The following is an 18,064-nucleotide window of genomic DNA, read 5'->3' as shown; positions in this document are numbered from 1 at the left end:
TAGTTTTCTTTTTTGAGGGATGGTGGGAGGTTAACCGCTCAAGAGTCAGTGGAAAGGTCATTCTCCCCAAATAGGCCTATCGCTTTGCAGATGAGAGCCCACTGTACAACATGTACAAAGACATAACAGATATATCCGCAGTTCTTTCACAAAATTTTTAGAAATTTTAATTTCCTGAGGAGGGGCGACTTCCCTCAAATTCATGCTTGAAAAACTGTAAGTAGTGGAAGACCTTCCCAGTAACCAAACGAACTCACCAGGGAAATGTCATTCAGATCTTTGCACTATTTCAGGAAATTTTTATTGATATCGCATTACGGGTGAGAGTCCATTGTACAACTGTACTAATATATCAGAGCTATATCTGACCTCCTCTCACAATTTCTGTAAAGTTTTTCTTTGGTGAGTGGGCTTACTCCCTAAAAATGATAGTTCGAAAATCATTTATAGTGGAAGATCTTCGCAGTAACCAGAAGAACTCACGGGGGAAGTTTTAATCAAATATTTTTACATCAGTTTTTTCTTTTTCTGGGGAGGGGGGGAGGAGGAGACTGATCCCATAAGTCTTACTCTTATTTTTATTTTTTTTATTTTTTGGTAGCTGGCTGATCCCCCAGGAATCATTGGGAGGAATCACCCTCCCCAAATATCGATGTGCGGTTTTTTCTTGTGCCTTTAAAAAAAAAAAAAAAAAAAAAAGGAAACTGCATATCTAATCCTGCAATATGTATGCTGATTTCGTTGAAATCCTTGTGCTCACTTTTTCCTATAATCCTATTACTTATCGTTTTTATTTTGGGGAAGGGGCGAACCCCTCCAAGAATTTTTGGGTGTTCATGCTCTCCATTTATTGCATTAAGGATGACAGTCCATTGTACAGCATGTACTAGGATATCAAAGCCATATCTGTTCTTTCGCTGTTTCCGAAAAAAAAAAAATTAGGTGAGGAGGGACTGACCCCTTAAAAGGCCATGGTTAGAATATTACATGTAATGGGAAACCTTCCCCATATGCAAACGAACTCACTTGGGAAGTTTCATTCTCGTATTTCCTTTTCTGAACGATTAACATTCTCTTGTAAGTTATTTATATTGTTTCATTGTCGACACAGTTTCCGCCAATAACAAAAGAGGTTGTTGAGGTGTATTATATAAAATAAATCGCTAAGGAAGAGATGCTAAAAAGTGACCAATGCCACTTGGAATACGACCACCAGAGGTACACACAAATATAAAATAAACTTCCACTTTTAACTCAGATCTTGACATGAAGGAAGAACAAAATATATGGGTAGTTTCGCTAATACCGTGTTCTCTCCTCCGGACCTAAAACTTAGCTCATGATTTTTTTTTTTTTTTTTCGGTAATAACAAGAGGTATGACAATTTTCTAAACTCTTTGTCCACCCTGCGGAAAAGAAATAGCAGTTGTGCATACACACATGAATGCATACAATCAAACTTTTATACCCACAGTTCCTGAGTGGCCAACGCCGGGTTCCAGCAAAAACATTCCCTGGCACGGACACGATCACACAAACTCACTCCTCTTCTCCCTCCTGATTTATTTAATTGCCGGAACTGATGGAGGTGGACGGACCCTGAATAAACCTATCAGAAACCCAAGACTGCGGCCGAATGGGGACTCGTGGGATTTTAGACCGTATTCCGGGTGGCACAGCAAATTTCGTGGTGCCTATTCTTTCGCTTTTTCTTTTCGATCTTACATCTTTATTTTTCATGTGTGCTATATGTGTCATTTAATATTAACACAGTTTTCATGAGAAATTTACAAGAGATATATTTTTAACTGTATCTGCACTGGCAAAAAAGATGGGAATTGTCGTGATGTGCAAACGACATCACTTTGGAAGACGCTTTTGAAAAACTAAAGTCAAATAGAAGTACGGCCTCGTAGGTGGAGTAGGTGATTTCGTCGTACACTTTACTCAACAATTTATTTTGTAAATTGCATTGTTGTTTTTTTCTCTTACTGATACATTTCTGGAATCGCCATAGTTTGTACTGTCGAAGTAGTATAAAAGAGGAGACAGACGGTGTGATATGCGTAATACTGTACATCACTACGAAAATGGTACTGAGAAGCCTAAACTGCTCTTTGGAATACGGTCCTGCAATTTACTAAGCAAGCCGTTTGAATATAAACCATACTGACTAATTCACGCACCTTCCATGACTGAGATGGCTTCGACGATAATCGGTATAATGAGGTAATTAGGAATGTGGGGGAGACGGCGGTTCTGAGTAATGGATGGATGTAAATAGATGAGACCAGAACTTCGTTTAAATGGATGGGGATAGAGTTGTATGTGAATAGATTGGTCCAGAGGTGGATCTAAATAGATGTAACTGTATGAGACTTGAGGCAGATGTCAATGGATGAAGCAAGATCTGAATGTATACTGAAGTAAATAATGCAGCCAGAGGTGAATGTAAGTAGATGAGTACCAAGAATGGCTGTAAATAGAAACCGTCAGAGATGGGTGTAAATACATGTAGCCAGACGTGGATGTAAACAGATATAGCCACAACTGGATGTAGGTACACGGGACTAGAAGTGGATGTAAGATAAAGTCAGAAGCAGATGTAAATAGATGAGTTTGAAATCGACATAAACAGATGCTGGACGCAGGTTAATGATATGAGGACAAGCGTGGGTGTGAATGGATGAAGCCATAGCAGAATGTGGAACGAGGATCGAGAGACCATGTCCATACAAGAAAGTGCACCAGCTAGTAAACCCTCTCGCGCACGATAAGTTTCAGTAAGTTTTACAGCGCACGACTTTATCTGCGAAGCCGCCTGGCCCGGCTGCCCGCGCGCGGCAAATAACACGTATTCTCTCCTTATTTTCGCCACCCAAACATCAATATACTGCCATGAAACCTATGTCATCTTATTCGTCGATGTTTGTTCTAGCTGATAAGCACCACATTAAAAAAAAAAAAAAAAAACACAGGAAAACACGAATAAAACAACATTAGGCGGCCGTGAATAAAATTTCGCTATGTCACGTTCACTTCCCAACATCACCATTCGAGTGTTTTCCATCATACAGGAAAATGTTATTAGAAGTTTTGATAGAGAATTTCATCAGCTTTCTAAAGAGAAAATCCGGTGTTGGTACGATTTGTAGTTTTTGAGAAAATAGCCAAAAACTGAAAGCCATTTTTGAAAAAAATCAAGGAGCTCTAATAAGGAGATTTTCTCGATGTTATGTTTTTATTGCATAATATTATGCAGAAATTCACCAGCTTTCTAATGAGCACCTCATGGTTTCCATACGCCTCATAGTTCTCGAGTAAATCGCCAAAAACGATTGGGAACTCAAGTCCGTACGTCACTTTCGTGATGTGCGCACAGCATATGCAATATTCCCGCCTACGTAACAACGAATTCTTATCATAGATATTACATTGTTATGTCGTGTACATACGTAGAATTTACTGCTCTTTATCATGGTTCTTATAGGAAATCGATACGTCCAATAGTTTTCGAGTAATTGGCCGACAAAGTGAGATTACTCCTCTGAGCGCTTTCGACTTTACCAAAAGTCTGTTCCCCCAACTTTTCCAACAGAAATTGCTCCCAGAGGCTTATATTCTGCAAATGAACATACGTAGAATTTACTGCTCTTTATCATGGTTCTTACGGGAAATCGATACGTTCAATAATTTTGGAGTAATTGGACGACAAACTTAGAATACTCTTCCCCACCTGCACGCGAGATAAAAAAAACACTCTTTCCCTACCTCACCCACGGTTACGTATTTTCGCTCGTTAAGTTTTATTATTTCCTTTTTTTACTCGAAGTATACACGTAGAATATCATAAGGTTTTTGATAGTGCTGTCAGAAACTCGACATGACCACTAGTCTTTTTGCTAGGTTCTGACAAAGAAGCTGAACTTTCTTCCATCTCATATGTGTGTATGTAAAACACATTATTTATTTGTGTAAAAAATATTGAACTATAGAAATAGGTCAATATACAGATCAACAAAATACAGATAACTCACTTCCTCCAGAGGTGTTGAGATGCTGGCAGTAGCTTGAAGATGAGGAGTTATGTAGTGTGTGAGCGTGTACTTGTGTGGGTGAGCGTGTGCATGTGGGTGAGCGTGTGCATGTGGGTGAGCGTGTGGGTGTGGGTGAGTGTGTGTGCGTGTGTGTGTGTATGTCTGTGGCTGCGGCGTATTTTCTTCTCTCCTTGCGATACATTTGCCTAAAACACATGCGATCCACACAATAAATTTCTCCACGAACATTCGCTGCACAACATACGTATGTATATATGGCTGTGGCATATTTCTTGTCTCTGACAATTGCACTTTGTTTTAGCTAAGTCAGTGAATGCATGAAATATTTCTCTGTGAACACTCACTGCGACTCTATTGTATTGGCACACACCACACTCCTTCACGAACACCCGCAGCATGTTTGACGTATATTTCACACAATTCCATATGCATTTTCACTATCAGAATCACAATAATTCCATCACTAAACACCTCTAATTCTTCCTTCCCGACTATAAAAACTGTACGTGATGCCTGCCCCATTCCACACTATGGTACCATAATTTCACCAAGCCAGCCACAATATCTTTCACACAAAATACACTTTAGGCATTGGCTTCATTACATACGTATTTGTAATCACGCCATGGGCCTTGGGGAGGGCGAGAGGCGAAACCCCGCAACAGTGAACACACATATTGGCTCGTAGGCCTAAAGCTTCATGACGGACACAATTCCTTTTCGTGACATATATCTATGTTCCATCGACAATATCACATACAAATATGCAAATAAAAATTGCATAATCACACTGAACCCATAGGGGCTTCGGCTCAGAAAGGAGGGGGAGAATTAGTAGGAGTTTAAAGGGACTGAAGACACAACGCAACCCACTGCCAAGCTGCTTGGAAGAGACTGAGGCATATTGCTACGTGCTGGGCCCAATGAGGCAGCTCAGTGTTGCCAATGCCTTACCATTGGGAAGCGCTATACTCGCTACATTGCGTCAAAATTTGATGCAATTTCGCCAGAAACTTAATTTTTGGCTAATTTTTTTGTGCTTAGGAACGCGATTCGAATGATTGAATAAATTGAGAAAATCCACATGACACGCGAATTGCGTGACTGTGCATGAGAGGGTAAATTAAAAAATATATATATATATTTGACTTGGTGGGTCAGATGATTTCCAGACTTATGCAGCATGTTCAGTTTGTGATATCCAGAGAGGGATAAAATAATCTTACGAAAATAGACCAGTACTTAAGTGGTTACATAAAGCTATTTGTCATTAAAAACATATTAATTATAGGTGCGCCAGAATGCCTCTTGGGCACAGTGTATGAAACTCTAATGCGATCAGGGCAATACGCACGTCAAAGCATCTGCTGTCCTATTTCGCACTGTACGTTATTACAGATTTTTTTTTTTTGCGACGTGAAAACCATTATCACCACTGTAGAAAATACAACTAAAGCCAGATTTTCTCCTTCAAGGTGTAGGAGCTTGAGACTAGGCTGCCATAATCAAGTACATTCAAGTGCTGATGACCAGTCCACTTCCTTTCATGGCATTACATGACCGAAAACCATTAAGTTACCTCATGGTGACATCATATTCAATGCAAAGCCAACACGCTGACTAGGGCGTTTTAACTACAAGATCACAATGCATGAATATGAATATATTGAAGCCTAGGAAGAACGTCTGCATCTAAGGCCCCCAACTCTGCAGTTAAGACAGGGTCATGTCCTACACGTCGCATAGGGAGGTGGTGGTGGCTGGCAGGTGCATACTGTGTTATGGGTCGTATTCTCCGTTAGTTAAGCTTTTCTGCTACCTCTTCCATAGCTGTTAGATTTACAATTTGCATACTGATTTACAGTTAAAGTTAGCAGTGCCATACAAATGGACTGGATGGAAAATCAGACGGAAGGGGAAGTAGTTGGCCACACACACTGGAGGTTTCATTGCACTTCTTCCTCAGCGGTCTGTTTTGCATGTTAAGTGTACTTGTATAATCATTTCTGTATTATTGAGGGCAAGCTTCAGTATATTCTGATATGTAATATATATTTACAGAACATGATGCTGTAATAAGCAAAATAATTCCATTAAGTAGTTGTTGCTACGAAGTATTCAATGACAACCAGATTGTATGAGAGAGAGAGAGAGAGAGAGAGAGAGAGAGATTGCACAATATTTTTTCATTAAAAGATGTCACTGAAGAATACATCTTAGCGAACACAGGATACAATTTACAACTGGGTTTTGTAAACATGAGCACTTACATCCACGTACCCAGTTAAACTAGAGGCAGCAAAAGCTCTCTCAGAAAGTACAAGTCTCTCGCTTGGCAAAAACTCCGTTTACTTCCTGCAACCCAACTGTACGCTTTCCTGTGAATATTTTGGCAGTTTGGTTAAGCCGTCAAACGTGATGGTCATGTGGTTAAAGAAGTGAACTGTTGTCTTGAAGGATGTGAAGCCAATGCTAGGCTGAGCCAAGGAACTAAACAGTTTTATGACGGAATGTCGTTAAAAAAAAAACGATTAAGCTTTTAATACCCACCGTTGTATCATAAAATCACAGAGACTAAGAACTATATATCTGTCTTGAATGAGACACTTTTGCATGTATTCATATATGAAAGGCTCATAGCACCGCCAGAGGGGTGGCATGTGAAAGTGTTTGGCACGCCAGAAAACTGCTTGTCCTCAGGGAATGGATTACAATGTCTATGCCTAGAGTAGGATATATATCTATCTATTGCCAGACGCCTCAATCCCGTTTGGGGTGGCCACAAACAAATCGCCTCCAAGTCACCCTGTCCCCCGCCATTTCACTACCCTCCTCCCAACTCACACCCCCCTCTCTCATATACCTCTCCACCCCATCCCTCCATCTCATCCTCGGCCTCCCCCTCCCTCTTCCCCCCTCCACCTCACTCACATACACTCTCTTCGTCAGTCTTTCACCCTCCATCCTCTCCACATGGCCAAACCACCTCAGTGTGTTCCTCATAACGTTCCCTATCACATCCACATCAACACCACAACTTTCCTTTATATCATTCGTCAGCCTATCTCTCCATGTGACTCCACAGGCTCCTCTTAAATAACTCATTTCCACTGCTCTCACTCTTGACTTGTGTCCTTCCAACAACGTCCAAGCTTCACTTCCGTACGTTAGAGTTGGTATCACAATACCGTCATGTAGTAACTTTTTCACTTCCATGCTCACTTCCCTGTTTCTTATCACTGCTTTCAAAGAACCAGCAACCTTTCTTCCCTGCTGTACCCTTTCAAGCACTTCACCCTCCAAACCTCCATCCTTACTCATCACACTACCCAAGTACTTAAACGTACTCACATTTTCCAATTCCTCACCATCCAACCTTGCTGTACATTCACTGACTTCACCTCTCTCAAAGACCATCACTTTACTCTTCCCTACATTCACCTTCAGATTCCGTTTCTTACACACTCTCCCAAACTCATCCACCAAGCCTTGCAGCTCCCCTTCGTCTTCACTCAACAACACAGTATCATCTGCAAACAACAGTGCAGGGAGTTTCCAAACACTATCCTCTCTCACCAGGGCCACTCCAACATCCACTGCCCTACCTTGTACCTCTTTTATTACCCCATCCATGTACAGATTGAACAACCATGGAGACATGACACATCCCTGTTTCAATCCAACTTTCAAAAAGAAAAATTCACTCAGTTCACCATCCACACGCACTGCAGCCTTCGCACCATCGTACATACTCTTCACAGCATTCAACAACTTCCCATCTACTCCATATATTCTTAACACTTTCCACAATCCTTGTCTATCCACCCTGTCATATGCTTTCTCCAAATCCATGAAAGCCGCATACAACTTTTTTCCTTTCTCTAGAAACTTTTCCACTAAAGATCTAAGAATGAATATCTGATCTACACAACCTCTTCCCTTCCTAAAGCCTCCCTGTTCTTCTCCAACAAATTTCTCTGTTCTTTCTCTAACTCTGTCAATAAGTATCCTACCATACACTTTTCCTATTATACTAAGAAGACAAATGCCCCTGTGATTACCACACACTTCTTTTTCCCCTTTTCCTTTGTACAAGGGAATAATTATACCTGACTTCCAATCCTCTGGGACTCTACCTTCCTCCCAGGCTAATCTGCACATCTTCCATATCCATTCTACTACTATCTCTCCTCCATGCTTCAGCATTTCACCACACACTCCATCAATTCCTGGGGCTTTCCCAGATTTAACTTTCTTCATTGCTTCCACAACTTCTATCCTACTGATTTCTTCCTGTCTTCTCACCTCCCTCCTTCTCCCAGCCATTCCTCAGCCACTTATACTCGCATTACTTCCATTCTCTACGTTCAACAATTCCTTAAAGTGTTCTCTCCATCTGCTCACTTTTTCTCCCTTCTCCACTAGTAATCTACCATTTTTATCCTTCACTCCCCTGCTAACTTCACTTCCTCCCTGTCTTACTCTTTTCACCTCTTTCCAGAACGTTTTCTTACAGTCCCTCCACTTTACACTCAAATTCCTACCAAATTCCTCATCCACTCTCTTCTTACTCTCTCTTACTAATCTTTTCACCTCTCTCTTTCTTTCTACATATAACTTTCTCTTCCGCCTCTCAACTTCTTCCACGCCCCTATTTCTCATCCATTCATTGTATGCTTTCTTCTTTTGTGCCACAGCCTGTTTCACCTCTTCAGTCCACCACGCTGTTCCTTGCACCCCCCTCCGTCTTCTCTTCCTTCCACACACCACATCACATGCTGCACATATTTCTTCTGTAAATATGCTACACACACCTTCCACGTGGAGAGACAGGCTGACGAATGAGGATATAAAGGAGCGTTGTGGTGGTGATGTGGATGTGATAGGAAGCGTTATGAGGAACACACTGAGGTGGTTTGGCCATGTGGAGAGGATGGAGGGTGAAAGACTGACGAAGAGAGTGTATGTGAGTGAGGTGGAGGGGGGAAGAGGGAGGGGGAGGCCGAGGATGAGATGGAGGGATGGGGTGGAGAGGTATATGAGAGAGGGGGGTGTGAGTTGGGAGCAGGGCAGTGAAATGGCGGGGGACAGGGCGACTTGGAGGCGATTTGTTTGTGGCCACCCCAAACGGGATTGAGGCGTCTGGCAATAGATAGATAGATAGACCTTCCACGTCTCCCATCTGCTCCAATTCATATTTGCACAATCGTTCCTCCACTTCTCTCTTATACTCTGCCTTTTTCTCATCCTCTTGTAACCTTTCCACTCTCCTTGCAACTACTCCTTCCTCTCGTCTTTCCCTTCTTCTATTTCTCCATTCTAATTGGACCTTGATTCTGGCCACCACCAAGTAGTGGTCAGAAAGTCCACTCCCCCAACCTCTATAAACTCTTGCATCCATTACACATCTTCGCATCCTTTCATCCACACACACATAATCAATCATTGCCTTCCTTTCATTCAGTTCACCACCCACCCTTCTCATCACTCGCCATGTATACATGTGGATCATTTTATGCCTGAAGGGGGTATTGGCTACCACCAACCCCCTCCCAGCACAAATGTCCACTAACGCACTCCCATTCTCATCTATCTCAGCAGGCACACCCCACTCACCAACTATTCCATCCACCTTCGCATTCCCAACTTTACCATTCATATCACCAATCAAAAACACTCTCATTCCTTTCAAACTTTTCCATGCACACTTCTACATTTGTCCAGAACTCTTCTCTCACTCTTCCAGCACGATCTTGCGTTGGCGCATACACACACACACAATCGCCCACATTATATATATATATATATATATATATATATATATATATATATATATATATATATATATATATATATATATATATATATATATTAATAACAGAACGGAGGAAGGAAAAACAAATGAATAAAAAAAATAATCCATACACCAGATTACTGATGTCCTCTGTTCAGAAAATATCTGTAACAGTTAGACTTGAACAGCTGTGGGTTGAAATTTGGAGGGAAACAACTCTGGGCAAGCATGTTCCAGAGAGATGTAGTTCGGGGAAGGAAAGAATTCTGATAGGCAGAAGTTCTGCAATATGGCTGAGTGACATTCCAGTCATGAGCACTACCAGATGCCCGTGTAGCACGAGGGAAGGCATGGAGAGGCTCCATGGACGCAATTTCGTCTGAGCATTTGCCAAAAAATATCTGTAAAATAATGCAAGGGAGTCAACATTCCTTCTTACTTGCAGGGGAGGTAGTTTATTTGTAATGGCAGGGTAGTTAAAAATTCTAACAGTTTTGTTCTGAATTTTGTCTGATTGTTTTAATGCAACCTCTCCACATCCATTCCACATGGGTGAGCAATATTCAAGCTGAGAGTGCACATGACTCTTATAAATTATAGTTAACTGCTCATCAGCGAAGAAGTTACGGACTCTGTACAATAATCCAAGTTTCTTTGAGGCGGTTTTAGCAAGTGATCTGACATGAGGGGTCCAGCTGAGGGCATTAAGTGAGTCACCGAGAATTTCAATACTTTTGGAGATGGGAATATTAGTGGCACTGAAGGTAATGTACAAATCTGGCAATATCTGTCTATTAGTAAACTGTATATATTTAATTTTACTAGCATTAAAAGTGACAAGGTTGTTTTGTCCCCATTCACTGATCGTAGATAGATCTTGATTTATGGAGATGGCTGTACTGAGTTGAGAGGTAGAGGTATTAGACTTTGTAAATGGGTGTCTGAGTGTGAATGAACTATGTAGTGTTGAGTGATCTGCGTATGGGTGGATGGGATTGTGGGTGACAGATAAGAGATCATTAATATGAACCAGGAATAGGGTTGGTGTCAGAACTGACCCCTGCGGCACGCCGGCGTTAACTGAGTGGAAAGTGGAATATACATTGTCTACTTTTACTCTTATTTTCCTGTCACTATGATATGAAGAAATCAAAGGAACAAAAGACGTTATTCCATAGCAAGGGAGTTTGGACAGCAGGGAACGGTGCCATACTCTGTCGAAAGCTTTAGAAATATCAAGGGCTACTGCATGAGTTTCTCCAAGTAGATCAATTGATTGATAGATGGTATGAGTTAGGAGATTGAGTATGTCAATGGTGGATCTTTCGTGGCGAAAACCATATTGTCTATCACTAATTAAGCTGTTGGATTCAAGATGTTTAACAATGTGCTTATTAATTAAAGTTTCAAATACCTTACGAAGAGAAGATGTGACAGCTGTTGGTCTGTAATCAGAGGGGTCAGAGGAACTTCCTCTCTTCGGAATTGAGTAGATATTGGTTTCTTTCCATGAATTTGGGAATAAAGAAGTACGTATGCATAGTCTGAATAAAGTAGCTAGAACAGAAGCAAGTTCAGGGGAACACTTTTTCAAAACATTTGGGGGAATTCCATCTGGGCCTGGAGCTTTGTTGGTAGGTAGAATGTCTAGGATGGATTTTACGTATCTTGTCTGTATTTTAAGCGGGGCAATTTCGGGAGAGTCAAGTTCTAGTACTGGGACGTTCTGGCTGGCATCGTCTATGGTAGAGTTTCTGGCAAATGTTCTGGCAAAAACATCTGCTTTCCCACGTGGATCATTTGTAATGCTGCCGTCTGAAGATTTTAGTGGGGGAATGGATGATGACTTGTTAAAGTTATTACTGAAAGAATTAGGAGTTGACCAGCATAATCTATTGTCATTAGGGTTGTTAAGTAGTTTTGATGCTTGCTTTTGAAGAGTTTGATTTAGCTAGATTTATTACAGCTTTTGCACGACTTCTAGCAGTTTTAAACTGAGGAAGCGATTCAGATGTTTTTGATTTTAAGTAAAAGTTATATGCTTATGACTTTTGGGCTGTTGCTCTGGCACAGTTGCCATCAAACCATTCTGGAGAGTTCGATCTTTTAGTGAACTGTTGACTTGGTATGAATAAATCCATACCAGCTAGTATTAAGTCGCAAATGTGGGACTGGGTAGAACTGGGATCACTAGAGAAGAAAGACTGCCATGGAATGTCAGCAAGATAATTTCTAAATCCATCCCAGTTTGCCCTATCAAAATGCCATCGGGTCACCCTGACAGGTTCAGAACGGAGAGGTGTGGGGTGGTTAACTAATGAGGCTTTGATGAGATTGTGGTCAGAGGATCCAAATTGTGACAGTACCTCATTCCTGTATTGATCTGGATTATTTTTCAAGAATAAATCCAAGAGATGGGCATTATGGTCAGGATTATCAGGTATTCTGGTTGGTTGCATTCCCAGCTGGGGTAGATTAAACGATATACAATATATATATATATATATATATATATATATATATATATATATATGTATAGGTACGGTATGTATATACTGTTTTGTACACTTCGTAGCGGTTGGAACCCCATTTTGGTATGTCACTGAGCCACGATGTAGGCATAAAGAGCGAAAGTTTAATTATCAAATTTCCTCACGCAGGCAAACCCCTGACAATACGCACCCTAATTCAGGCGAGTTGAAACAGACGCCGGGGATTCGATACTGAGCATGGGAACGGAAGCCCTAAGCACAGTCATGCATATTCAGGTGAGTCGGGGGCGGGGGGAGGAATATTAGAATTATGGCAAACTTCATGGATGAGGGTCAAGTCACAAACTTAGACCATCATCGGCAGAGGTGAGCGTTTGGGCAACCTCAGGGGCGTTGATTGGAGCTTGGACAGTTTAGGAAACAAAACTTAGCATAACTGCTGACATGAAAATTAATACTCGAGGGTCAAACACACACACTGAAGCAGCTGCAAAGGCTGTGGCTAAAATTCGGACGGAATTATAACGTTGGGAGGTAACGTTTCAGGTGCTGTAGGAGAGGTAACCGTCAGCAACAATATCATCACCATCAATATCCTGTTCATTAATTATTATAAGAAGGTCTGAACGAGCCTGTGTAGGTTTATATCCAAGGAATGGTTGTGGTTTATTGCTCACGTAATGTCAATCAGGGATGAGTGAGGTTGGTCACTCTCATCATAAATATCAGAATCAACTTGCCTAGCCTCGGACTCCTACGCTCCTCATGGGGCAGCACGGGAAAAAGTGATGTATGTGTGCTGAATAGGAAGATAAAAGCACAAAAACAGAACTAACAAGAGAACAGACAATTCATCTAACCAGAGGATTACGAATACCGGTACTATATCATACCAGTGAAAAAAAAAAAAAAAGTTTAAGCACAAAGAACTGCGTTTTTTATCATAACAATAGTAAATAATACTTATTTAAGTATTTAACCATTTGTTAAATCCTTCAGCACCGTGACAAATATATTATTTTATTCCTGCTACATTCAATCACTTCTGCTGAGCTTTGAAGTGACCATTTGTGGTGACAGGGTAAGGAACGATTTCCATTGACCCTTTCACAACTCGGTGTCTCTCTGTATGCTGAATACTTTCAACAGGACGTGTGCCTGAAAGCGATAAGAAAGCGATTTCATTCACTCAACAGGCCGACCACTCCATTGGCCAAAGTTTGTTTCCCCTTTGTCCCTGTTCACCTTGTAGTACTGAAGAACTGGGTACCAGATGAAAGTATGACTGTTGTGCGTCATATTCTTGGGGAAAATTGAGCATTATCAAAAATGGCAGTATTATGCATTAGTGACCCTTCATCCAGTTGATCATTACAGCATTAACTCTTTCAGGTCTCAAATAGGTCCCAAGGTCACGTTTGAGAGACGCATTTTTTTGAAAAAAAATCAAGGCTTGCAAATAAAGAAAAAAATATCATAGTCATGCACAAGGAAGTAATACACATCTGCCTATAAAACATTAGAGCTCTACTCGCTATACAAGTGCTGCAAAAATGATGGGAAGTTGTGTAACAAGTGGTGTGTGGTAGCGTGCCGTCTCGCTGGGTAGGTGATTTCTTGGTGCGTAGGCGACATGATTGCACTGTTTGTTTCCATGTTTTTCCATAAAAAAACAGTGCACTAATATAAGTACGTTATATCTCACGTTATTTGTGAATGATTGTTGAGATGTTTTCTTTACAAAAAACAAAATAAACAGTTACAAGATCCATATAAAACTATCACTTACTAGTTACTACTGACTAATTTATTTTACTTTGCTCTTACTTTGCTTAATACTTACTGTCCAAGGCTGTAGGGGTGAGGACATGGGGGTAAGCCTACGAGCTTGCCTTTTGTATGTACGTATGTTTATATTATTGTTGCTAACTATATCATCATGTGTACTTACGGGCAGCAGTAGAGACAATGATCAAATATTTATTATTTCTCAAAATTGACGGTGTTATAAGTATAACCAGGAAATGTGAAAAACTCATGAAATATAAATAAGAAAAAAGTAAGGAGACACTAACAATCATTTGTCAATGAAAAAGGCTATGCTCGCTGCACATGTATGTCCGCCTGGTAACAAATAAATGCATGGTACGTGTATAAAAGGCTACAGAAACAACCTTAGAAACCTCAAATCATAAATCTGTATCTATTTTCTTTCAATCAGACACTCTAACACCCAGGAAATGAATAAATAATGTGACATACAATGCGGAAATCTCTTGCTTGCCTGTGACGCGACAGCTATTTGCCTGGGCGGGAGGCAGGGGGTGGGGGATTGGAGGGAGAGTGGAGGGTGGAGGGTGGGAGGTAGAGGGGTGGGGGATCGATGGTAGGTAGGAGGGGGAGGAAGTAGGGGGTGGGGGATTGGAGGGAGAGTGGAGGGTTGAGGGGTGGGAGATAGAGGGGTGGGGAATCGGTGGGAGGCAGGGGGGTGGAGGAAGGGGGATATGAAAGGGAGGAGGGAGGTGACAGTCATGTATCCTCCAGAGCAGCAAAAATATATTGCAAACAATATTCTTTTGCTCAATGAACTGTCTGATACCAAAATAATAAAAAATATTGCCAGATCAACAGTATAATAAAACCAATATGTGCAACCAAACCCCCCCACCATGATTAGCTCTTCCCAGACTGTTTAAACTAAAATATTGTGATCTGCGCATGCCTGGTAGAAGCAGAGGGGTCTGGGGAGTGGTTCGTATCCTTATTTCATTCACTAGCCTCACGCAACCGTTTTCATTCATGCCAAAATACGCTGCCACGGCAGTGGTTTGGAGACCTCTACCGAGAAAGCCACTATAACGGCCAAGAGACCTGAAAGGGTTAATCTTATGTTAAGTCTCATCAGCTGTCTCATATACTGGTAGACAATAAACGAGTCAAAACATCTACAGCAGAGGTCGGCAACCTTTGATGGACTGGAGGCTGGAACAGCTCTCTTACTCAGCTGGCGGGCCAGATGTTTTGAACTTGTTAAGGACTACACCCCCCCCTCTCCAGTAATAATAATAATAATAATAATAATAACAATAATAATAATATTAATAGTAATGATACTACTACTACTGCTACTACTACTTCTGTTATTGCTACTACTACTTCTACTACTACTACTAATAATAATAATATGATGATGATGATGATAAATGCACGTTAATAAGAATAACTTTTATTCAAACTGTATTTCCTAAAATTATATTGGGTACAATTTTTATAAAATTAATGCAATAGAAACAAAAGAAATTACTTTCACTGAAACAAATATCACTATGTGTAACAGACATATTTATAGTATTTCCTAAAAAATTTACTTAATGCCATTTTTATAAAATTAATACAATAAAAACAAAATAACTTCTATTAAAAAAAAAGTAATTTTCATCACTGGACGCTGGGTGCGGCACGTCATAGCCTCCTAATTTGATCTCAGGTCTGTTCGAATACACAATTTTTCTAACAAACTAACTAGTGTTTGCCACAGTGATTAACAGCCAGTAAGACCTGTTTTTTTCTCTTACTAAGTGAAAAAATATTTTCGTGAACTTGTGGAGCATACTGGCGGTCAGATTAGGTTTACGAGCCGGCTCAGGCCTGTTGGTCGTTGGTGCCGACCTCTGATCTACAGGTATGTCCTGATCATTCTGCGGTTTACCCCAGTCGCGTCATGTCTTGCACAAAGCAAATAAATAACAAAGTCGTCATCCTGAAACCATGTCATTCCCATCTGCTTTGTTTCATGCACGCATCTAACATCATCTCGGATGCTCAAACCTGTATTATTTGAAATCTCTCTCACATTATTATTTCACCTTTCTCCTTCAACTCGTCAAAATCTTTCTTCCTTTTCTTAAGATACTTGCACATTTTTGTGGGAAAGTACGCAGGTTTGATCCACGTAATTTTTTTTCTTTCATTTCCTAAGTTTCAAGGAATATATCGATAACATAAAGTTTAATTTATAACAATAATAATAATGACGCTGATGAAAATGAAGTAATGGGCACCATCTCTCTCTCTCTCTCTCTCTCTCTCTCTCTCTCTCTCTCTCACGTCCTTCCTCACCCGCATCTCTCGTTGTTACCCCCGCTCTGACTCCAACTTCACCCACATCTCACTTGCCTCCCATACAGTATCAGCAAAAAACCTAAAACCTTGAGACCCAGCCACCGAGGCGGGTACATCTTGCATGAGGGGGTTTACTGCCGTTTGTACCCTGTGCGGTTGGCCAGCAGTTGATCGTATGTTTTGCAGGCAGGGTAAAGGGGCGTGGCAACACATCCAACCCTCAGTTTCTCTTTGGCAGTCAGAGGGTAAGCAAGCATGACTGCATATCTTTCCATTTCTCTAAGATTTAAGACTTATCAGCCATATCGTGTTACAAGATATATTGTTTACCTGCAGGATGCCTAAAAGGTTTTTGAGCAAGGAAGAGAGGGTCCGTATTCTCACTCTAAGGGATCAGGATGTTTCAATCAAGGATATATGTGCATGTGTCGGACGCTCAAGAGCCACCATTTGCCCCCCTCTTGCTGCTGCCCGGAAGCTAAAGCTGAACGATATTCCTGCCCACAAGCCAATCCCTAAGACATCGCTGTATGCAGACGTGATCATAAAGAGGGAGGTATTGAAGAAGCCCTAAATTGCATCCACTCAGATAAAACAGAACAACCCAACCTGCTCAAGAACATCTCCATCCGGACCATACGTCACAGCAGGCTACAAAAGGATCTCTGCTTGCCATCCCTCAGTGTTGCCCTTAAGCCATTAACAACTTGCAAGATGAAGCGCAAGCGACTGAAATTTGCCCATCAGTATTTTTTTTTTTTCCCGGCTTATCAACCATTGGGCCCCTGGTTATTAAGGCCAGATATATATATATATATATATATATATATATATATATATATATATATATATATATATATCCATATAAACATATATATAAAAACATATATATATACACACACACACACACACACACACACACACACACTTCCATGCATACATACAGACACACTTTCATGCAAACGTACATATATATATTTTTCATTCATTCATTGCCAGATGCCATGTATCCCAAACGGAGTGGCCAAGGGCTTAGAGTTAATTGTTTTACAGGGAGGGGCACTAATCCTCCACCAACCCCACTTGACACATAGGGAGAACGTTATGCCAACAGCATCTGGTGTTCCCAGGCGGTCACTCATCCAAGCACTAACCAGACCCAACGTTGCTTAACTTCGCCGATCGGACGGGAAGCGGTGTACTCAACGTGGATTATAATTGTATTTATTTTTTATTGTAGACACTTTAGTGCAGAGGTAAATTACTACTACAGTACAAGATACTTCACTGTATCTACCTTTAATGGTACACCAGGGTATGTATTACATAATTTTGACATTAGTTATCATTATGACTCTGCATTCAAAACTTTTCCATTTTCTGTAAAGCTTCTGTACACGATCATTTTGAATTTGAGAATTTGTACTATATGCATGTATGTCTATCTGTCTATCTATTGCCAGACATCTTAATCTTGTAAGGGGTGGCCACATATAAATCGCCTCCATGTCACCCTGTGCCCAGCCATTTTGCTGCCCTCCCTCCAGCTTACACTCCCCTATCTCATATACCTCTCCATCCCTCCATCTCATCCTTGG

The 18,064-nt window shown here is 40.9% G+C and overlaps 1 pseudogene; it reads right to left on the bottom strand.

Annotated features, from left to right (window-relative positions):
• Positions 1 to 17,571: 17,571 nt before the first annotated feature.
• On the bottom strand, positions 17,572 to 17,689 carry LOC145397587 (5S ribosomal RNA; annotated as a pseudogene).
• Positions 17,690 to 18,064: the final 375 nt, after the last annotated feature.

Source organism: Coenobita brevimanus, chromosome 41 (assembly GCF_032717465.1).
Source record: "Coenobita brevimanus isolate Jiangsu-jjx chromosome 41, ASM3271746v2, whole genome shotgun sequence".
In the NCBI taxonomy this organism is placed as follows: domain Eukaryota; kingdom Metazoa; phylum Arthropoda; class Malacostraca; order Decapoda; family Coenobitidae; genus Coenobita; species Coenobita brevimanus.
Note: the sequence above shows the minus strand (reverse complement) of the source record. Positions and strands in the feature narration are given on the sequence as shown.